A 23748-nucleotide genomic window follows, 5' to 3' on the forward strand; every position below is an offset into this window, starting at 1 on the left:
AGCCAAAACTTCCTGCCACTTCACATGTTTGTGTTTTGAAAACCAAGCTATTTATTTAGACAAACTGGAAAATATAACCACAAATAACCCCTAAATTGTGCTGCTCACTTGCAGTGAGTTAACTGGAGCCAGAAGAGGGAGAATTTGTTTATCTGCAGATTTTCCTTCACTCTTCAGGAAAATTCTTTCCCCTTTCCAGCCCCTTGGGTTTGTCCCATTGTAGCAGCCAGTGCTGCTCCAAGGAGGAGCTGCAGGAGGGGGAGCACAGGAATTTAGTGACTTGCATGGATCAAAGATCTATGGAAACACCGTCCCCTGGAGTGGGTGCTCCAGCTCTGTGCACCCGGAGAAGGCACCAATGAAATCTCAGCCCCAAAACTCCATGTTTGACCTTGGAAAGCGAAGGCATTAATCCACATCTGCTCCATCCTGCTCCCAGTTCTCTGGCTGCTGAAGGACAATGTGATCACGGTGGCAAAGTCAGTGGGAATGGCTCAGGACAGGCTCCTTCCCTGCGGCTCCGAGGAACTTTATCTCCAGATTGTGCTGCACCGGCGGAATGGGAGGGGGAAGGAAAGGGCTCCTACCTGACACGAGAGACAATGACCTGCTCCAGGGGAATATTAAAAAGCTCAGGGAATGCAAAAGCTCCATTCCCAACTGCTGCTCCTGGATTTGGAAGGCAGCCTGGAAAGGTGTGTGCACCCCTGGGCTGGTACCCGCACTGTTGCCATGGCAATGAGCAGGGGTGGGGGTGGGGATGGAGCTGCTGCCATCATTCTCCTCTGCACTTTCTCCTCCCTCCCAAAAGTCACCTCCCCCGGAATTAGAAATGACACCCCTCTGTCCCCTGGGAATGCCTTTCCTTCCCAAGCTGCACCTCTGCCTTTGGCTCCGAGAGGGAAATGTGTGAGTGGGAGATGGGGAGGTGATGGAGAGTGGAAAACGGGGCTGTGCCCAGGGCCCAGACTGGACCAAGAGCTTTTCCTTCATCCTGTGCGCTGCTGAATTAATCTTGGCCTAATTTAGGCTGTTGTGGATGCTCTGGGGCACAGAGCTGCTCTGAGCTGCAGTCCATGTGTGAGGGCAGCCCATGGCACAGCTCGGGGGATCCCGAGGATCAATCTGGTTATCTTGGAGGCTGGACTGGGTGAAGAACAGGATTTGGGGGTTGCAAAACACCTCACAGCTTTGGCATTTCCTCTGTGCTGGATTAGCAGGGTTTGCAAAAGCTTTCACATAAAAGCACCTCTGGGAAAGCCCCAGCCTGGAGAAGCTGTGTGGAGGTTCCAGTTGATTGTTTAACTTGGAGCCAGGCTCACATCAGTGCTGTGCCTTCCATCCCACAGGTCAGGAGCTCTCCTCATCCTCCTCCCCCTGTTCCCCCAATGTTTAATTGTGTGGAGAAGGCAGATGAGGTTGAGAGAAGTGACAGCATCTTCCCATGCCTCAGGCTGGGTTTCAGCAGGGGCTGGAGTCTGACTTTCCCATTATCCCTTTAGCATTCCCCAGTCTGCCTCTCCCTCATCTTTGTCACATGGGCTTTGGGAAATCCACATGTTGAAATGAGGAGTTTTTCTATAGCAGATTTTCAGGCCAAAGTTAAAAAATTCCCTGTCTCTGGACCCCAAGGTACCCACACCCCCCGTCCCCCCCATCCCCCTGGAAATCTCTCACTGCTCCAGGAAGGGTCTCCCTGATATTCCACAGCTCTCCTGCACTCCATCACAAACCCTCCTCCTGCTGAATCCAGCGATTTCAGGGCCAAGGGAAGGGTCTCAGGTGGACCTTAGGGCTCTTATTCCCCACACCAGGGATTGGCATGGATTTTCCTTCAGTTTGGTGCTCAACCACATGGTTAATTCAAAGCACGTGCTGTGCTCGTACCAGGGCTTGTGCTGGAAGTGAGCTCCACGTGCTGGAAGTGAGCTCCACGTGCTGGAAGTGAGCTCCACATGCTGGAAGTGAGCTCCACGTGCTGGAAGTGAGCTCCACGTGCTGGAAGTGAGCTCCACGTGCTGGAAGTGAGCTCCACGTGCTGGAAGTGAGCTCCACGTGCTGGAAGTGAGCTCCACGTGCTGGAAGTGAGCTCCACGTGCTGGAAGTGAGCTCCACATGCTGGAAGTGAGCTCCACGTGCTGGAAGTGAGCTCCACGTGCTGGAAGTGAGCTCCACGTGCTGGAAGTGAGCTCCACGTGCTGGAAGTGAGCTCCACGTGCTGGAAGGGAGCTCCACGTGCTGGAAGTGAGCTCCACGTGCTGGAAGTGAGCTCCACGTGCTGGAAGTGTACTGGGACTTCGCAAGTCTGCAGACCCAGGAATGTCCCTGCTCTTGGATGTCCTCATGTTTGCCAACAACATTTGCTTGTGTAGATGATGACAGGAACACCCAGTGCAGATGAACCCAACTTTTTTCCTTCCAGCAAATGTTCTCCCAGAGTTATCACACAATCATGGAATGAGGTGGAAGGGACCTTAAAAATCACCATGTTTCTCCCCCTGCCAGGGGCAGGGACACCTTCCACTAGCCCAGGCTGCTCCAAGCCCCATCCCACCTGGCTTTGGACACTTCCAGGGATGGGGCAGCCACAGCTGCTCTGGGCCAGGGCCTCATCACCCTCACAGAGAAGGATTTCTTCCCAATATCCATTTAAATGTACTGTCTTTCTGTTCCCCCTTGGAGCCATTCCCCTGTGTCATGTCACTACAATTCCTTGTAAACCACTCCTCCCCAGAGGCTCCTTTCTGGCACTGAATCCCCACAGTGTTGTTCCCACTTATCCAATCTTTTCCCCTGGGTACTGTGTGGCCCGTGAGCCCCACAGATCATTGCTCTTCCTCCATCACCAGAATTTTCCTTCCTTAAATATCATCCCAGCAGGAACCAGCCCCTGGCTCATGGCAGAGCACCCATCTGCTCCGTGCTCTTCATGATCTCCATCCAAAGGCTTTAAAGGCTGTCACTACCAGCAGTGTTCCTCTTTTTCCTCTGCCCAGACAGAGCAAGACATGAAGGGGAAGGGCTGAAGTTTCCCTGCTTTGTTGGGCAGCATGTAACAGATGTAAAAGGAGAGAAAACCAGCTGCTGGGGGTTGATATCCTCGGAATTCCTGGAGCTTGCTTGGTCAAACAGCTCAATGAAAGGAGTAAAAAAATCATCCTTGTCTCCCTCCATCTTTTTCCTCATTTAAATCAATCCCCTGCCCTTCCCACACATCATGGCACAACAGCCCTGCCTTTCACATTTCCCAGGAGCTGCAAGCACTCTCCTATGATTTTTCCCTCCAGCCTCTGGGCTATTCCATGCTTTTGCCTGACCTTCAGCAGGATTAGCAAGGGGAAAGTGCCTGTTCCTCCAGGGTCAGCCAGAGGAGCTGGAACTGCAGAAACAGGGAGCTGGAAAAGCTGTTTGCAGCTCCTCCTCCCCCAGGGATGATAGTGGCCATTTATAGGGCTGGATTGGCTCTAATTGCAATCCCAACAAAGTGATATGGAAATAATGCCACAAACCACTGGGAAAGGGCCAGAAATAATCACAGTGCACAGAAAGGCTGTGTTGGGTGGAGAGGAACCTGTGGGAAAACAGGGCATGGCACAGAGGAGGAACCGAGGCATTATCTGGGCTTTTGAAGCTTTGTGGATAATGATTCCTTGATTTTCCATAGCCTCCCTCCTTCCATGGCACTACCCTCCCCTGCACTCAGATCCAGGACTTCTTCTCAGCTCTCAGAGTGAAACAAAACCAACCCTTCACCTCAGAGTCTTCATCAGAGTACCCCAAGGGTATTTTTGTGCAATTCCTCTTGGCTGGAGTTGAGTAGGTTATTTTGCCACAAGTTTTGATGCTCTTTGGACATGCATCCATGTTTCTCCAGGACTGCATCCAATGTCATCACCTTTTCAGGCTGCCTGGACTGAAAGGCACGGTGAGTTTAGGGAGGAAAAGCCTTTCCTGGGGAAGAAGAGCCTGCCCTTGGGGCTTGGGCAGGAAGGGCAGGTGCCCATGTCAGAGGGGTGCCAGGGGAAAGGGGCAGTGTTGGGGCTTAGGAACTGGGTTCTGTAAAGAGTCTTTAATAGAGAAAAAGAGAAAGCAGGGAAATGGCTGGAAAGAGATCAGGGAAATGCCGATTTGGACACCGTATGGTTCAGTCCAGAATCAGAATGGGTTTTTTTGTTTATTTTCTCCTCAGCAGGGCAGGGCTGAGACAGCCCTGAGAGAAAACTTGAGCTATTTTGGACTTTACAGGGTGTGATGGGAGACAGACTTGGCTCCGTTTTCAAGATCCAGCTTCCCTCCCAGCCAGCCCCAGTGAGACCAGTACCTCCTAGTGATGAGCTTCCAAAAGTCACACACCCACCACTGGTCTCTTCTCTCAATCCAAATATTAACTTCTTGAGGGGCAGGAATCCTCTGTTTGTCCTCCCAGTGCCGAGCTTCAGAGAGTCCCATATTCAGCATTGTCTTGATGCAAATCAGGACTTTTGGGAGGCAGGAATCCCCTCCTGATCCTTCCAGCTGCTTTTAAGCACAGCCCAGCCTCTGAGTGGCAGGAAAACCTTTCTCCCGTGCATTTGGCCGGGATTCCTGTCACTCCCAGACACCCATTTATGAACAACAGCCCAGAGAAAAGAGGGAAATCATCTGCGATCCATGGGAAGGTAAATACCGCTCCCTCCATTGCCCCTGACAGCCCGTGCCACAGCTGAGTTCCCCCCAGGAGCTCCCTGCCATTAATCACCTTCAGAAGGGATTGTTCCACCTCACGGTGTTCGCTGTGGCACGAGGTTAGGCTGGAAAACTGCTGCCAGTCCTGCACGCTCCTCATCCGGGAGAACGTGACGCTGGAGAGGAGCCAGCACTCACTTCTCTGCCTTGCTTCCAGCTGCTGGAGCAGTGAAACGAGCTTGTTCCATTTCTCCTTCACCTCCTCTCATTCCCCACCTTTCTTCCCTTCTTTTAAGGCCTGTGAGGAAGGGTGAGGAGGAGCCTCTTATCCCCGGCAGCAGCACTTGTGGGGCCCCCCAGCAGCACCAGAGCCTGGGGATTATAAACTCTGTACACAGCTAATGGGGAAAGGAGGAGAGAGGATCAGGATGTTTCCCTTTGGAAAGGGATATGGATTATCTGGGCCAATAACCATGGCCTGTTTCCTCACCAGTGATTCACGGGGAACACTGGAGTCTCCAGGTGCAGCTTGTGAGAACCTGCTGCAGGCAGTGGGAGGTCCTGCCCTCCCTTCCCTGGGCTCCAGAGCAGCCCTTCACTGATTTGCTGTCCCCTCTCAATTTGTTGTTGATCCTGAATGGCTTCTTTGTGAATATGCCTTTTCTGGAAGTCGAATTTTCCCTCCTGCCTCATTCTCTCTCTGTACCAGCCTCTTCCTAGGAACATGCCCAGTGTTCCCACTGCCCCATTCCTGTGTTTTCTTTTCTAGTCAGGGTTCTGCCTTGCCTTCCTCCCCAGAGCTGCCAGGAAAAGCTCGAGGGGAGGTCCTGAAGATGGTGTAGACACCACTGGCACCTCCTTTTACTTAGAAACAGGTCATTTTCATTAGTGTTGGAAGGAACCTTAAAGCTGATCCAGTTCCATCCATGGGCAGGGACACCTTCCACTAGACCAGGTTACTCCAAGCCCTGTCCAGCCTGGCCTTGGACAGTTCCAGGGATCCAGGGGCAGCCACAGCTCCTCTGGGCACCCTGTGCCAGGGCCTGCCCAACTCACTGTAGATATCCCTTTCTTATTTTCCCTTGATGCGGAGCTGGGAATGGCCACACGGAAAGAGGAGGGAGCTGCATTCCTTGCCATGCTCTGGTCTCCCACAGGGGATTTGTAAAGAAGGGTTTGACACTGCTGCACTCTCTGACTTGGCTTTCTAGCAAGCTTTGGGCACCCATCTCTGGAACCTGCCCAAAATTCCTCTGAAACCATGGGCTGTGGGGGCCAAACTCCTTTGGAAGTGCCAGCCCTGCTAAGCAGGCAGGAACAAGGATCCTGGAGAGGGAGGATCGTGTTAACAGCAGAGGTTTCCCCGTGGAAGTAGTTAATCACCAGGAATACAATTAGCACTTAAACGCCTCTGGACACCCTGTGCTGGCCTTCCCTTGTCCTACACCAGTGTCTTGCTGGCTCATTACCTGCGACACCTCATTTTCAGTGCTGCTAAACCCAGCTGCCTCCGGAGGCTCCCGGTGCTCCAGGGGGGATCCTGCCTTCTCCAGCAAGGCACATCCCTGCTTGCCACTGCTGTCCCGAGCTGAGAGACATCTCCCCACGGGAAGCAGCTGGTGCTAATGGACACAGCCACTCCCCCTCTTCCCCCTTTTCCCCCAGTTCCACCCTCCCCATCTCCCCACAGCTCTTTAAAACACTGTTCCTCTCCTCAAAGTGCTTTTCATTGCTGCCCCTCACCCAGCAGGCTCACAAAAGCAGATGGGAGACTCCAAGGTCTCCTTTGCCAGAAAGTCAGGCCTTTTTCAAATGTGGAAGACCTCAATTAATAAAATATTCCTCGTTTTTCTGAGGTCAGCTTTAGCAGCCAGGCCCATGATCAAATGAGAGCCTTTTCCTCGGGATGTCTGCTCGCTGGAATCTCATTAATGCTCTCTTGTGCAGCGTTTGGTAGCAGCTGAATGGGACAGAAAGTGGCTGTTCCCCTTTTCCTCCCCCATGGATCTGGCAGGAGGCAGGAGGACCTCACACAGCCGTGTTTTACCCTCTTTGCCCCTCTGATCACATCCTTTCTTTCACTCAGTGCCAACCCAGCCTTCAGATCCTTGCAAATCTCTGCTGGTTTGGGTGGAATTCAGGGAAAAACGGTGTCTGGCAAGTAGATGAGGAGTCTGTGCTTGGGGCAGTGTGGATTTTCACAGCTCTGCAGCTGGGAATCGCTCTCGCCCCGTGTGAAAGAGGCCAGGGAGTGACCCTGGATTTCCATCGTGTTTAGCTGGAAGCAGAGTGCAGCTCTTTCTTTCTAAATTCATCAGTCACCGCCAGAACATCCATTTTAATGGAGTTCAGCCTATGGGGCCTGAAGGGAATTGTTCTGCAATAAGGAGCCCGTGTGGAAGGGTTATGCCCCAAGGGGAAGCTTCTCCTCCTCGTGGGACCTGAGTCCTCACCAAGGGGCACTTCTGGATGACTCACTATTATTATTTATTATTTCTCTGGCACCCTAAATGCGCAGGGAGCTCTGGAAAGGGCCCAGGGCAACATCCCTGCCCTCACTCCAGGAAATCTTGTGGCATGCTACAGATGGAATGTGGGGAAGGAGGAAGGAGCAGCCTCGGTCCCCACCAGGATGAAACAGCAGGCATTAACTCAAATGCAAACTGGGAATTACCAGGGAGACACAACTAAGAGAATAAACCTGGGGAATCCATGCCCACACGTTATCTCCAAGACCAGGATGGAAGATTGGGAAGGGAGGAATGGTACGTGTTCCTCTCTCCTCCAGCCATGGTGCTCAACGCTGCACTCCAAGGGGCTGATCTCTGTTATTTCCCATATGGAATCTCAGCCCCAAGTGACTCTTCTCCCTCATGTGCTGTTAAAAGTTGGTAAATCCAAGACAGAAGCACAGCCCAGCCTGGAGTATCTGCAGCATCCTCTCTGCTGTGGTCTGGGCCCTGGAGGAGCTTCATCCAGAAGGGTTTGTTTTCAAGGAAACATGAGCATCTTCTGCCTCTGCTCCCCATTCATGTCCTTCCCTGAGGTCTGTCTGTGCCTCTCCCAGGGAATGTGTTCATGCCCTTCCAGCAAAGTATTCCTGTGAAAAGAGCATATTCCTGAGGTAAGAAACAGACACCAAATTCCTGGACTGACAGCTGATAAAGGAGGTGCATTCCCAGGACTGCAGTGCCCCAGAGCAGAGTTTGGGAGCTTTCATTTATCACTGCACCAGCACACACCTCAGGTTTGGAGCCCAGAGCTTGAATCCAGGTGTTTCTCCCAACAACAGCCCTTCTCAGGCACCACCCCCATCCACCTTCCTGCCAGGCTTGCCAAAGCCCCAAATCTCCAGGCCCCATTTTTCCAGCAGAGCAGTGGCTCCAGCAGCCACAGGGATGTGCTGGAAGTGAAGCTGTCACAGGAGGCTCTGCCATGCCCTGGATGGGGGCTCTCCATCCCGGTGCAGCCCTTCCCAGCTCCGCTGCATTCCCATGGGCTCACTCCTCCAGCAGCTGGGCTGAGCAGAGCAGCACTGCTCTGACACAAACCACTTTTGCCAGGGATCTCACAATTGGCTGCCCTCCCTCACCTCTGAACCGGGACTCCTTGCCAAGAATGTGTTTCCCAGCGCTGCACTTGCAGCCCTGTCACCTGCAAACACAATTACTCCTTGCTTTGGATCGGCTTCGTTAGCGGCGGGGCTGGAGAAGGGCTGAAATGGAGCGTGCTGCCCACGCCGGGGGGAACGTGTTGTTAGCAGGAGCAGGGAAGGAGCTTCTGCCAAAGCTGCTCTGGCAAACCCTGCACAGCTGCTGCAGGAGAAGCTCTCGCTCGCTGATCCGGGGCAGCGAGGCATGAAGAGGAGCTCTGTGGATGGGGAAGGACCCGGTGATATTGGAATATTGAGCATACAGAAGATGCAGCTGGAAGAGATCCACAGGTTGGCTCTGCCTGGGAATCAACACCTTCCCTTCTGCTGATCAGGGGCTTGATAAGGGAGGGTTTACTCCTTTTTTTAAGGTCTTTGACATTGGGATATTTTTTTTTTTTTTAAATAGGAAAATCAGGATGGAAGAAGCCTCATGGTCATTTAATGTATCTTTGGTCTTAGGAAAGATCATGGAATCATATACTCATGGAATGGTTTGGGTGGGAAGGGACCTTAAGAATCATCCAGTGCCATGGGCAGAGACACCTTCTGCTATCCCAGGTTGCTCCAAGACCCATCCAGCCTGGCCTTGGACACTTTTAGGGACAGGAGGTTTTCGTGCCCATCACCACTTTGGGAATATTGCTTTATTTTCTGAGTGCATTTCCTAGACTGAGGAGACCTCAAGTTGTCAGTTCCCATGATTTTCCCTCCCCCCTGCATGCTTAGGATGGTGGCTTTATCATCCTGGCCATTTGGGTTGGAAGGGAAATCCAACACCAACTATTTCCAAACCTGTGAGGGACATCTTCCACTAAACCAGGCTGATCCAAGCCCCATCCAACATCCTCTTCTGTTCCACCATTTCCATGCCAGGAATTCTGAACCCACAGCTGAAAGCACAGCAACAGCAGAACTTTCCTGCTAAAACCACCTCTAACAGGGAGAGCCTGGTACCTGCACACCATCAGTCTGAAGTTCCAGAGGACCATGGTGGATATGGCAGGACAGTCTCTTCGAGTGCCCAGTGCTGTGGGTTTGCCAAACTGGTTTTACATTTTGGGGTAATTCCTGTGCTCCCATGGCAAGGATTTGAGCTATTGTGGATGAGGTACTCGGTGGGAGCCCAGCCCAGGACCTGCTGCTTGGCTCCCAGTGGTTTCCTGGGTGTCTCATAGGCTCCCATAGCCTCATGGGCTGTAGAGATCTGCCACAGTTCATGGAAACTCCCATCACTTATGGAAAACCCAAAAATGCAGGCACCTTCATAAACACCACTGCATGGAAGCAGCAATAAAAAAATACACGTATTTTAATCCAGTCTGAATTGGATTTTGTGAGAACAGCAAATTTCATCACAGAGAACTAAATTTCTGTTGATTTTCAAGTACAGAGCACAAAAAGCCTCTTGTTCTTCCAACACAGAGAATGTTTTCCTGGCATCCATTGGAAATGCTGTGTCACCGCTTTTGTTAATGCGATCAGCAGCGAGCTGAGCCCAAAGCAGGCAGCAGGAATGGATGGTGTGCTCAGGACTCATTCCAGCCTGGCAGGCTGTGGACAATCAGAGGGGTGTTCCATGCCCGGAACAGTGGGAGCCTCCTGCAGCCACTGGCAGCTCGCTTTCGGCAAAGAGCGTCGTGCTGCTGGGTGGAGTCGGAGCAGGAGCACAGGAAGGGGCTGAAGAGGAAGTGATGGGTGCAGGGATCATTTCTTTGGGCAGCCTTGAAACACGTTCCATGAGCTGGTTCTCCAAGGCATTTGTCTGGAGGTGGCTGGCAAAATGCACTTTGTGGAATCCCAGGATGGTTTGGCTTGGAAGGGACCTTAAAGCCCATCCAGTGCCACCCCTGACACAGGCAGGGACATCTTCCACTGTCCCAAACTGTCCAACCTGGCCTTGGACACTACAGGGATCCAGGGGCAGCCACAGTTTCTCTGGACACCCAGTGCCAGGGCTTCACCACCCTCACAGGGAACAATTCCTGCTCAATATGCCATCAAAACCTCCTCTCCTTCAGCTTAAGGACATTCCTCTTGTCCTGTCACTCCAGGCCCCTGTGAAAAGTCCATTCTTATCAGTGCATCTTAGAACCTTCCCACCTTTGTGGATGGAAGTGTGGGAGGATGATGAGCTGCATGGAAAGAAGAGGAAGGAAAAGGTGGTGTGTGTCACACTGTCCTTTCTGTCCTTTGTTCTCCTCCTTTCTCCTTCCCTGACCTTTTACTCCTGCTCAAAACTTTCTCTGGGACTGAGGGAAACATCATCCAGCTGGATGTTGACCTACCTGGAGCTGAGCACAGGACAGCCAGCTGTGAGCTCCTGGTTCATGTCCTCCAGAGCTCTGGGCAAGCCAGGCTGCTTCCAGGGAAGGATTTACCTCAGGGGTTTTGAGTGCTGGCAGAATTCAGGATTTTGCTGCGTTTCATTATCCAATTGGCTCCAGGTGTTCCCAACACCTTTCTATCTGAGCACCTCCTGGTAGTGCCTTGAGCAATCCAACTGGTGTCTGCTTTGTGTGGTCTGTTTTCCCAACCCATTCCCCGGGAGAAGGGAAGGCAGGAGAGCTGATTGTAAGGAGAAGATTTTAAGTTTGTTTTCCATTTAATTATTCATAGTATCTACACAGGCTTGTGTTGATGTTACAAAAATCACACTGAGGAAACATTCCTCAGATTTGGGACTGGCCTTCCTGGAGGGGCTCTTTCCCTGGATTTTATTCTGTGGCACAGACAGGCTCTCATCCACCTGCAGAATCCACCACAGTGCCACAGAGCAAGGCTGCCCACACTGTGGGGCAAGAAGGGAAAGATCTTTTCCTAATTTATTGTAGGGAGTAAATATCAGAAGGGAGGGTGTCCAGAGGCTGGATCCAAGCTGTTCTTGGTGGTGCTCAGCAATGGGACAGGAGGAAGAGGCAGGAACTGATGCCCAACAAGTTCCACCTGAACATGAGGAAGAACTTCTTTCCTGTGCAGCAACAGAGCACTGAACAGGTCCCAGAGAGGGTGTGGAGTCTCCTCACTGGTGATATTCCAGACCCATCTGGATGCAATCCACGTGCTCTGGGATGACCCTGCCGGAGCAGAGTGACCTACTGTGGTCCCTTCCAACCTTAACCATTCTGTGATCCATGATTCTCCAAGCTGATCTGAAGAGGTTGGTCGTGGCTCCTCATGCTCCCGAGGGATTGTGCTTGAGCAGCTCCAGAGTGACTGTAGCTCTTTCCCTCCGCCAGCAAAGCTTGGCTTGGCCCACCCTCGTGCAGATGCTGCTCTTGGCCAAGGCCTGGCCCATGCTGACAGCAGCCGTGTGGGGAGGCAGGAAGCTCTTGGAGACAGCTGGCACTTGGCTCGGGCTCCTCTGCCTAGTTTGCCTTGGAGCTGTGCTGGTGATGGAGCAGGTCTGCAGAGAGCTGGGCTTTGTGGGAATGGCGTGTGGGAAGCACAGGTTCCCTGCTCTGGGTGTGTCCCACCAGGAAGGGCTCCAAGCTTTCCGCACATCCGCTGGATCCATGCCGCCCTGCAGGACAGCGCAGCCGTTCAGCAGCAGCACGGATGCTGCATCCTGCTTCCCTGAGCTTTATTTTTAGGCTCTGCCTCCTCCTTCTCTCCCATCTGCTCCTCTGTGGGCTGGCTACCATCAGCCAGGAGCAAGTGGCCAGAGATGGAGGAGAGACATCTCTGCTGATCCCACCAGGAGGCCTGGGAGAGGCTGGCTTTGTGGAGTAATTGTTCCCAGGTTTACGGCTGAGCCTTTCATGTTAGGGGAAGCAGACCCACCCTGAAACATCCTTCACACATTCCCATCTTCCTGCTGTGTCCCAAGAGGTGTTTGCTGGAAGGGACCAGCTGGGATAGCTGTCCACAAACAAGAGCTCGCTGCTCCAGAGCCATCCTGGCTTGGTACAAACCACAGGGTCAGCAGGCCCCCTTCATCAGCCTCATCCCAAACAGCAGAGCTCTTCCCACTGAACCTTCTGCTCTAGTGGAATGCCTCCCTGCTCATGGCAGGGGCTTGGAACTGGGTGATCTTTAAGGTTCCTTCCAACCCAAACCCTTCCATGAGTTTTGTGATGTCAGGGACTGGCCCACAAGGCTCCTCAGAGTCACCTTCTGCTGCAGTAGAGCAGACACAGTGAGCAGGCTGGTTCTCACTGCAGCCAGAATGACTCTTTCAACCCTTTTTCCCTTCTTCTGTGATATTCCTGAATCCAGCACATGCTCCGTGTGCACAGCCAACCCTTTCCATTCACACACATATTGGCTTCTTCCTCCACAGCCTCCACTCCCCACTGCTCCGAGATTGCTCTGTGGAGAAAGGACATTTCAGAGGTTGCACTGGAAGGTCAGCAGCTCCTGGGATTTATATCTATCCCAGGTCTCTAGAAGATCAGGCTGTAGAAGATTCCCCCACGGGTCCTGTGAGGAGCCACTCGGGAAGCTGAACTCTCAGCACTTCATCTCACTTGAATCCTCCTTTATAGTTCCCAGTGGATCTGATCAGGCTGACAAGGAAATGGAGCTCCCAAAGCACTTGCTATGAGCAGAAACGGGGCAAAATGAGGTGGAAGAGGGTGGAACAGTGTTGCAGAGGTTTCCAAAATAACCTGATAAACAGAAGTTGTGGAGGAACAGGCAGCAGTCCCAGCAGTTACCTGCTGACATCTCATTCATTTTAATTCCTGAATAGCAGCAAAACTGTTCCAATCCAAGTAATTTCCTGGAGAACAGACTGAACGAGCTCCAGGAGGTCAAAGGCTCAAGGAAAAGTGTATGGTGCATTGAGGAGTGGACTTTCTGGGAAAAAAAGAGTCTTTGTGTCACAAGGAAATGTGTCACAAGCATTGTGGCCAAATGGACACGGTCATAAGGTCAAGCAGATCCCCTCTGCTCTGAGTCCTCCTGTGTCCTGCAGTGATCCCTGTACAAGTCATGTGCTTGGTGTGGTCCCACATGAGCTGCAGATTTTTAATGACACTCCCAGGCTGAGGTGGCCAACAGAGGAATGTCACTTGCTGGGCACATAGCAGCTTTGTGGAGCCTCAGGGAGGCCCCACAGCTTTGTGGGCTATCAGGGACGTGTTCCCAGGATTTCATAAGGAACAGAAGCTTTCATTCCTGCTCTCAGCTGTAGGTACTTCTCTACAGAAATGGAACATAAGCAGGGGCTGTGGGCTCAGGCATTAATTCAAGCCCAGGGGAACAGATGAAACACTGAGTAAACGACGAGTAGCACAACAGGATGGATGCAGGGAGCCACCTGTCTCCTCCTGGCCTCTCTCCCTGCTGGTATTTTGTTGGGAAGGGTTATTCTTAGAGCTCGCTGTGTAAATGAGCAGTTTAAATATCCCCTGACTCACACGGCAAATGCTACTCAGGGAGTGTCAGCACAAAACACAGCCTGTGCCACATCCCCGAGGAAATCACTGCAGGAGCTGCCTGACCTTTACAGAACTGTTCCAGGAGATTGGAGCAACCTGGGATAGTGGAAGGTGTCCCTGACCATGGCATGGGATGGTCCATAAGCCCCTTCCAACCCAAGCCAGTCTGGGATTCTGTGAAGCTGGATCCACCTCCCCTACCTTTATCCCTGAAGTTAGATTCCCAGGCAAACCTGTTTTTCTGGGCTTCTGTATTTGGAGATAGACAGCTTCAGAAGGTGGATCAGTTCTTCCACAGGAGAATCCTGAGCCAGTTTCTCTCCAATGACTCCAGAGGTGACAGCTCTCTCTTTAAGGACTGTGGCCATAAGTACTGTGCAGCATGGACTGTTTCCCATTCCTCCTTCCCAGTCCCTTCTTGGTCACCAGGATCCACAATTTCACTTAAACACCTCCTGAGGGCTGAGCAGGGTGTTGGGCCTGTGGTGAGGATGATAGCCCAAACCCTCCCAGCTCCATGTGGAACACGTCATGGGTTGTGCTCTATCATTGCTGCTGCCAAAATGGAATTAAACTAATCCAATGTGGGAAAAGCCAGGAAGAAAGTCCCCCATGACACAGCAGGGATCTCGCAGGGTTGTTTTGGCTGAGCCAGCAGCACGATGAAGCTGGAGAGGTCTTCTGCTTCCTGACTGGAAGGACCTTGAGGCTGATGCATTCCTGGGATTGCACTAAGCCAACCTGAGTAGGTCTTATTGTGGAATAGAAAATACACATCAAACCTGTGATGTTTATGTGGTGTCTGGTTTTCACATCTTCGTGTTTCAGAGCCCAGGGAGCTCATCCTCCTCCTCCCCACAGCTGAGTTCCTGCTCCACCAAAGGACATGTTTCTCTCTCTGCTCTGGGTTTGACTGATAAAACTGGCATTTCCTTGCTGCTGCTTGGCAGAGGAATGAGGAGAGCAACAAGCTGGGCAAGTGATGGATTGATGCTGGGACTTGGATTCCCAACAGAGAGCTCAGCTCTGAGTGCTGGGAAATCAGAAGGATCCTTCCATACAGCACAGCTTGGAAACACACAGCTGAGCATCCATTCTCAGCCACTCCTGGTGACCCTCCTGGCCCCATGTGTCCCCCACAGCTCAGGGGTGGCACTGGACAGCCTCAGCCAGCTCTGCCATCCCTCCTTGTGAACACCTATGGAGGGAACCTGTTCTCCACCCACCTACACCAGCTGCATCCAACACAGAGCTCTGTCCCCGAGCCGTGCCAGCTCCTGGTCTCTAGAGGAGGAGGAGGAGGAGGAGGTTGCAGGTGTTTCAATGCCATTATCAGCCCTGAATCAGTCATTTGCCACCTCCACCACAGCTTTTATTCACTGTGTGCCTCCCTGCTTGCTCTGAAAAGCCTTGTTTCTCCTTCTCATGCTCTGCTCCCTTCTCATCCATCACCAGAGTCCAGCTAGGGTATGGCTCTGGCACTGACACCCCTTGGAGCGCTTGCAGGGGGTGGAGGGGCTGGCTCCTGGGCTGGCTGTGATTCCCAGGACATGACAAAGGGGCTCTTTGGGCTCAGAGTAGTGGCTGCACCGCCCGCAGATCCTCCATGCAGGTGTGACACAGCACAGCGACTGATCTGGCTGAGCAGCCGCAGATCAGTCCCACAGCTCCAACACCCACCTGGAAGCTGTGGGGAGTGAGCCAAGCCTGCAGATCACGGCACTCATCAGTGTCCTACCAGCACCAGGGCAGCGACTCAGGAAAGAGGAGGAGAGCGGAGTGTGGGGTGAATAAATGAACCACCAAGCGCTGTTGGAGCAATACCTTGGGCCACACCTTCACTGGGAAAAGCCTCTGGAGCCACACCTGGCTGGGGCAGCATGTCAGCAGGCTCTGAGTTACACTCACACGGTGATCCAGGAGACAGTTCCCTGTCCCAGGCTTTCCTAGGCTCTGTAATGCACAGCTCCTCACACACTGCTGCCTCTTCCAGCTGCTCCACTCCAAATGCTCATCCCTAACGTGAAGCCTGCTCTTTCCCCCGCTCTTCAGGGCTCCATGGCTGGTAATTTCCCTGGCATGTAAAAGCTTTGGAAAATTATTGTAGAGCACAGGTTCACACCTTGTCACGAAGAGGCGAAGTTTAATAAACCATGGAGCCAAACTGTTGGATCCCTGCATTAATGCAGGTGAGCAGCTGGAAACAGCTCCACAGAAGGAATTCTCAGCAGGATGCCAGAGGCAGAGCACCCAGAACTTCTCCAGCAGCTGTTTTGCTCAGCTGCTGCAGCTCTGGACTCCGGGAACAGCGGCTCTTCTGAGCCAGAGCAGAGGAACAGTGCCCCAGGCCAGAAGGGATGAAAGTGCCTGTACAATCTTACAGATGTCTAGAAAACATTTTCATTCCCCTGGCTCACACCTCCTGCACCTGCACAGCTTCTAAAGATGAGCCCAAGGTGTCTCTGGAGTACCCAGAAGTTTTCTACGTCCCTGTTGGTCTTCCTAACGCAGGTTTATTCCCACAGGTCCTTTCTTTGGGTGCCATCTCAGGGCTTGTGCCACCTGCTTCAAGCAGCAGCTGTGGGAGCAGGGATTGGAGCAGGGATTGTGTGAGGCAGCCCCTTGGCTTTCACCAGGGGATGGAGGGATGGACCAGAACACCCAAATCCCCACTCCACACACTTCCACAGGAATATTTGCTGAAAGAGAAGAGATGCTTTTTACCACTGAAGCTTTCCTGTGCTTTTTGGAGCAACCAGATCAGTTTGCTCTTTCCCAAAAATCAGAGTGCCCCACCCAGGCCTGCTGGGGAGCACCTTCAGGTGTCGGTAGAACCAAAGCTGGCCAAGCTGTGGCAGCACAGGGAGCTCCCCCCGAGTTCAGCCGGGGTTTGCAGCAGGCGGGGGTGGCATGGGCCCACCCCGGTGCCACTGGGATGATCCTCTGGGAAAGGAGGGCAGATCCACGGCATTCAGCCCCCACAGCTGTGGGCTGCTCAGCCTCGGATCCCATTCCCGCTATAGGATCCACCCACCGCCGCTAATGATTCACATCACTCACTCGGATCGCTTAACCCCTCCTTGCAGCCTGTGCCTAAAGCTTGCCCAGGCTGCACTTTAACCACATTTCCTCCTTTGCTTTGGGCTCTGGCTGGGAAGGGAAATGCTTCAGCAGCAGGAACTAGGGCCATGGTGGGATTCTTGGGGTTGTCCTGTGCCAGGCCAAGAGCTGCAATTGATCCCTTCCAGCTCAGGATATTACCCTATGATTCTGTGATTCCAGAAAATCTACAGGGAGAGTTATGCACTCCATTGAGTGTTCTGGCTGTGGAATGGCAATAGATTTATGGACACTGGTTTCCTATCCTAAAATTCCTGTGCTGCCCTGGCAAAGGAGGAAGGAAGGAAGGAAGGAAGGAAGGAAGGAAGGAAGGAAGGAAGGAAGGAAGGAAGGAAGGAAGGAAGGAAGGAAGGAAGGAAGGAAGGAAGGAAGGAAGGAAGGAAGGAAGGAAGGAAGGAAGGAAGGAAGGAAGGAAGGAAGGAAGGAAGGAAGGAAGGAAGGAAGGAAGGAAGGAAGGAAGGAAGGAAGGAAGGAAGGAAGGAAGGAAGGAAGGAAGGAAGGAAGGAAGGAAGGAAGGAAGGAAGGAAGGAAGGAAGGAAGGAAGGAAGGAAGGAAGGAAGGAAGGAAGGAAGGAAGGAAGGAAGGAAGGAAGGAAGGAAGGAAGGAAGGAAGGAAGGAAGGAAGGAAGGAAGGAAGGAAGGAAGGAAGGAAGGAAGGAAGGAAGGAAGGAAGGAATCTGTGAGAAATGGATTTTATACTGGGCTTTTTTTTTCCTGTCCTCATGAAAAGCAAATGCCCCCTCTCTTCCTCCCCTTCCATCTCCCAGAACCAATATACAATTCTGACAAATCAGCCCTGAATGCAAATCCAATAAACTTAGCATAATTGTCTTTGTTATGAGGAGCTGGAACAGGCTGCTCTGCATGAAAATCCAAATCATAAACCACTCAAACAGAATGCAATTGGGGGAGTGTAAACCTGGCCATGTCCCCACCAAGGTGTGGGTGCAGGATGGGGGGACCTGGGCAAGGGGAGCTTCCTGGGCAGTTCCCAGGGTCTATTTGAAGCTGGTTGGTGGTTTTTAAAACAAGCAGTGGAGAGGGGGGGGAGATTATTTTCATGTATCAACGTTCAGCAGATGAAAAGGGAAAACTGAAGCGTTTCCTGACAGCTACAAGATCTCGCTGTTTTTTGTGTTAATTGTGTCTGATTTAAAAGCTCACACAAAGCAAATAAACCAAAGCAGAAAGCTCAAAATATTTTGCTTAGAAAACATTGACACAAAAAAGGTTGTTTATTTTTTTTTTTTTTCCCCTTTTCAAGGAACTGTTCCAAAAAAGCCAATTCCGTTGATGTGAATCTAAACGAGGTGATGTGAGTGAGCGTTAACAAAGGTTTAGCTAATGAGAGCATTCCCTGCTTGCTCCTAAGCCCTGGCTCCAGGAGTCCTGAGAATGCAGAATTGGAGCTTTGGTTAAAAAACACACCAACACAGGAGCTGTGGTTTTCCTGACGATGGCAATCCAGGAAATGGAATAATCCTGCTGTGAGAGCTGAGCTCTCGCCCCAGCAGTGGCTGCGTGTCCTTGGGGTGCTGGGGGTCTCCTCCTTTCTCCCACCCCAGCTCCAGTCCCCTTCCCTCCCTCTGCAAGGAGTCCTGATTGCATCCACCTTGGGAGCACATTCATCAACTGCTCTGTAAATAATTGCTCTGAGCGGCTCTCCCCTTCACCTTGGGGCCAGGAGGGGGATGTGACCCGGGAATAATTCCTGCCCTCCCTCCTCGCCTTTGCTCAGCGGGCACCAGGAGCATCCCACGCTTCCAGCTGGCTTCCCGGGGAGCTGCATCCAACCTGGGACAAAAAGCTTCCCAAAGACTGCCTTTAGCAGAGGCCAGCTCCAGAAGCTTCGGGAGAGGGAGAGGCCGGGAAAAGCAGTTTGTTTCCTTGGGAGGAATTGATCTTCAAAGCTCTTGCTGTTCCGTTTGAAATGCATCCCGCTGTTCCCAGCATCCCGATTACCTTTCCCTCCCGCACCCGCCTTTGTTGTTCCAGCATCAAAGGAGCTCTGCCCTGCTCCTCCGAGCCATCGCCTCGGCCCTGCTCTGCAGGGAATTTCCAGCCCCTCGTTCCTCCCAGGGAGGCTGGGATGCGCTCCGGCTCCTCGGGGCTGCGGTGGAACAGCCTTGGGGTGAAGCTGGGAGTGGGGGCTGTAAAAGGATGTCACCAGGGCAGTGGGACACGACAGTGGATGGCCAGGTGAGGGCAGGGGGCTGTGTTGTCCCCCTCCTCACAGCCTTGTTGGATGTTTCTGTTGGTTTATTGGTGTCCCGTGGCCTGTTCTCCCGGCTCTCACCTGCCATGGCTTTGGGTGGTGGAATTCCATGGCTCCTGGAGCCCACTGGAGCTCCCCAGGACGAGGACACCCAGCAGCACCGCCCCCATTCTCACAGCAAACCCATGTCCCTGTGCCCCTCGGGGGGGCTGGCAGGCAAATCACGTCTGGCGGTGACAGTATCGGCCCCTTGGCTTGATGTGGCTTCTTCTCCCTCCCCCCAGGTCTCCGGCTTCAACCTGTGCTCTTGAAGAGGCTTTAAAGCTCATCTGTGCTATTGTGCTCAGGAAACCCTGAAAAGGTTAAACCGATCCAAATTGCTGAGTCTTTGAAATAAAAGCAGAGCCTCTCCTAGCAGGAGCCTTGCTGAACAAAAGGGCTTCAGCAGGCAGCTTGATTTCAGCAGCTATTCCCAGGGGCTTCAGAGGGGTGACCCCGCATCCAAATTCCTGCAGGAAGCCAGCTGAAACCCCTGTGAGATGAAGTGAGGCTCCATGGAGTGTCTCAGTCTCCCTGCATTCAGAGCCCCACCTTTTCTGCTGGGATGAGGTGACCAGAGAGCCCCAGGGCTGGACCCCCTTTCTTTGGCTTTCGTCTGTTGAATTGACAGCAGCCATGGGAAGCCGTGGCTCTTTCTGGGACATTTCCCTCCTGGAGATGTCATTCCATCAGCAGGAGCAGCAAAACAGGAGCAGAAACCTCCACCTCGGGGGTCTGGCTTGGTGCTTTTGCCTTCACACTGCCAACAGGTCCCATGCTTGCAGTGCTCCCTGCTCTGGGTGGGAAATGTGCTCCCTGACAGCTTCTTCTCTCTGCTATTTGCATAATTAAGAGAAATTACAGAGTATTTGGCCTTCTTGGAGTGCTTACATCATCAGCCTTGTGGTATTTTGGGTTTTTAAGTTTTCCCAGAGTGGTCCAGCCACCCCGCTCCCAAGCCAGCCAGTTCCATTTGCCAGCATTTCTAGGAAAAGCCTAGGTGCAGAGAATGAGCACTGACACTCTTCCCCTCTGTGTGGATAATTGTGCATCCTCTGGGGCACAGAGGGTAGAAAATGAGGTAGGACATGGCATTCCTGGGGTGGGGAAGACCTACAGGAGACCTTGGCCTCTTGCTGCTCATCGCTGAGAGCTGGGGGAATGTGCAGGACAATAATCCCCTGTATGAATCAGTCCCTGAGCTGTCTGGGGCAAGGACAGCATGGGGACCTTGATCACAGCCACAGGACCTGGCAGTGCTTCTGTCATCAAAAAATAAATAAAAAAGATGGCTTTTAATCCTCTTAATTGGTTGCATTACTGATCCTCTCTGGCGCTGGCTGGGGAATGAGAAAATCTATAAACGGGTCTGGTTTGTCCAGCCCAGCCTGTGCCTGAGCCCGAGTTGTCATTCAGAGCAGGGACAGGAGAAAACACCTCAACAGTCACCAAAAAACATCCCCAGCCCTCCCCACCAGCCCTGCACTGGGAAACTGCCCCCACTGGACCAGTTACAATTTGTAGCACCCAGCAACCATTTACAGTGAAATACATCCAGGGTTTAATGAGGGAGGATGGACTGGTTTTTTTTTTTGCATTGCTTTGGGAAGAGCCTAATTTTCTTCCCTAAACCTTTGCCAATGACAGACACTCTCATAAAGCATTTTTATTGGATTTTCGAACAATTTAATTAGCGTCTCTGGCCGTGATGGCTGCAGAATTGGTGTCTCTGGGGACAGTAAAACAGAAGTGGCAGCAGAGCTCTGTGCACGGGGTGGAGGGGGAGGACAGGTAAAAGGGAGGGAGCAGAAGGACTGGTGGAGAAGCAGGGCCTGGCCATCTCTCTTCTGAGAGCTGGGAGGAAGCCAGGTGTGTCCATGTGTGCACTGACTCCTTCCTGCTTCCTCGAGGGGTTTGCCAGGGTGGGCAGAGCCCTGAAAGCTCCAAACCTGCCTGGGCTCACTCCTGGTGCCAGGTGGGGACTTTGTCTTTGGAGCAAACCAGGACATTCCCTGTCAGAGATGCTTGGCCTTGGGGGCAGCAGGAGCGAGTCCAAAAGACCAAGGAGCCCACCACAAGTCCAGCTTTGTTCCCTCCTCACCCCTTGCCTTCACAAAGTGCCCTTGAACCAACTTTGGGCCAGACTTAGGTGGGAATGAAGCTGGTTCACAGAGGCATGGAGCAGGACCCACCCCACCTCCCCCTCCACATGTGAGGGGCACAGCTCCAGCTTCCCAAGCCCTGTCTGGGTGCTCTGAGGGCATGAGGACATGGTCATGAGGACCAGAGTGTGCCCACATGGCCAAGGGTACCTCCAAGGGCGTCCTGCCTTGTCCCAGCCACAGAGGGACCAGCAGGACCCAACAGAGGTCCTGTCCCTGTGTGCTGGTACTGCTGAGGAAACTCCAGCCCTGGGGACTGGACCCAGTTCTGGGCCCCTCATGACAAGGACATTGAGGGGCTGGAGCATGTCCAGGGAAGGGAACAGAGCTGGGGAAGGGGCTGGAGCCCCAGGAGCAGCTGAGGGAGCTGGGGAAGCTGAGCCTGGAGAAAAGGAGGCTCAGGGGGGACCTTGTGGCTCTGCAGAGCTCCCTGACAGGAGGGGAGAGCCAGGGGGAATCGGGCTCTGCTCCCAGGGAACAGGGACAGGAGGAGAGGAAATGGCCCCAAATTGTGCCAGGGGGAGATTTGGGTTGGATATCAGGGAAAAATCCTTCATGAGAAGGATGGTCAAGCATTGGAACAAGCTGCCTGGGGCAGTAGGGGAACCCTCATCCCCGGAGGGATTTAAAGCCATGTGGATGTGGCTCTTGGGGACACACGTCACTGGTGGCCTTGGCAGTGCTGGGGAATGGTTGGATTGATGAGCCTGGAGGTCTTCTCCATCCTAAAGGACTCTGGGATTCTGCACCGTGGACCCCACCTTTGGAGTCCAGCCCCTCTCAGCCCACACATGATCACACTTCTCTCCCACCCACAGCAGCTGGGCTGGGTGGGCCAGGAGAGGCAGGACCATGTGCCTTGGGCCTCACAGCTCATCCTGTATTCATCTGGAGAATGTACCACAGGAGCAGGGATAGCCCAGGAATCGGGAGAGCCACACCCTGCCAAGGCAATGTGTCCCTGGATTCCAGGGAACACCCGAGGGCTGTCTGCTTTCTATCAGAGCACAGCCCCGGCCTTCCCGTGTTCTTTTATATGGAAAAAGCACGTGCTGGATGATTCCTGCAGGGCCCCCAGAGCCACACAGGCTCCTGTCCCAGCAGCCACATCTGGCTGGCATCCTGCCCTGCAGGCTGTGCCGAATTCGGGGGCTCAGTGCCCCCCATGCCGAGCCAGAGCTGTGACAGATCCCCAAACCCAAAAGGCAGGAGATGAGAAGCAGGACAGGAAAGATGAGGACAAAACATGAGGGTAAAGTCATGTGTGAGGGAAGGGCTGGTGGAGAGCAGCCAAGCTGGGTGCTTCCAGCCAGATTCCTGACATGAGATTTGGAGGAATTCTGCAGTTTCATGGTGCCCTGCACCCCAAATCTTCCAATCCTCCCAGGGGTAGGCCTGGCAAAACACCTTTCCTTGGAACAAAGCCTGGTTTTCAGCCAGACTTTGCTGTGAAAACATGCTTTCAACAAGGAAAAGCAGAAGATATTCCAGCAGGTCAGGAGCAAGAGAGGGAATGCTTTGCCTGTGGCAGAGTTATATTTAATTTTTTTCCAGTTTATTAATACAGCTGCTATTCCAGGCACATGAACCATTCACACAGACCTGCTCCAATCCCACATGTGCAAATTTTCCATCCTGGCTTTCAGGGAGTTCTGGAGAACCCCTAAAAACCTTTCTTCCAAGCTCAAGTGAGTGTAACCAGGCACCCAGCTGGGCCTGCTGCTGAGGTTTGTGATGCTTTTCATGCTCCATCTCACCTAAATCCCCACGGGAGATTCTCCTTGGATTCAGCCCTGTTTTTCTTTGGGAATGAGCTTTCTGGGAGGAAGCTCACCCCCCTGTGCCCAGCTATGTGACACCAGCACAGACTGCAAACCTGTCAGTGGGCAACTGGGTGGCTTGGACCCAGCTGGAGGACCCTGGGCTACCTCTGGGCTAAACTGGGCTTTAAGCCTTGTCAGCAGCTTTGGGTGGCAGATTCCTCCTTCTCCCTTTCCCCCAGCTCTCTGACATGGCTAATGGATTGCAGACCTGTTCTCCCCACGCTGCTCTTTGTACCAGGAGGAGATTTTTTAGGGAGCACTGAAAGGTAATTTCCCCCTGTACAGTGGGTTCGTGCTAAAGGAAGGGGGGAGAAGCACCAAATGCTCTCATTTTTCTTGTAAAAAGTGGTGGAAATTATTCCATGGCAGCAAATCTGTCCCTGTGGGTATCCTCTTTGATGTGCAAAGGATAGGAGTGTTTTAGCTGATCTCAATATTTTTAATTCTCTTGCTGATTTCAAAGCCCTCTTTAGCATGAGCTACCAAAGGCTCAGAGATTACCCTGCAAAAGCAGTTTTGTTATTGTCTCTCTTAACCCCAGCTCGCCTGCAATTTCCTGCCATCAGTTTTATTATGTCTTCTTTCAGCTGGGAATGAACAAGCAGCTTTATTAGGAGAAAAGGGGAGAGACACAGGAGGAAAATCCCCTCTGGATGAGGTCAGAGGCAGAGCCCATCTGGGATGCTGTG

At 52.7% G+C, this 23748-nt stretch overlaps 1 long non-coding RNA gene across 1 annotated transcript; it reads right to left on the bottom strand.

Moving 5' to 3' along the window:
• Positions 1-9612: 9612 nt before the first annotated feature.
• LOC147651210 (uncharacterized) lies at positions 9613-10684 on the bottom strand. Its single transcript, XR_015274414.1, has 2 exons — positions 10606-10684; positions 9613-10452 (listed from the first exon to the last, which is right to left on the bottom strand). It is a non-coding gene; the product is annotated as an uncharacterized LOC147651210 (long non-coding RNA).
• Between the last annotated feature and the right edge of the window lie 13064 nt (positions 10685-23748).

This window comes from Cyanistes caeruleus, chromosome 10 (assembly GCF_971803275.1).
Source record: "Cyanistes caeruleus chromosome 10, bCyaCae1.hap1.1, whole genome shotgun sequence".
NCBI classification, from domain to species: Eukaryota; Metazoa; Chordata; class Aves; order Passeriformes; family Paridae; genus Cyanistes; species Cyanistes caeruleus.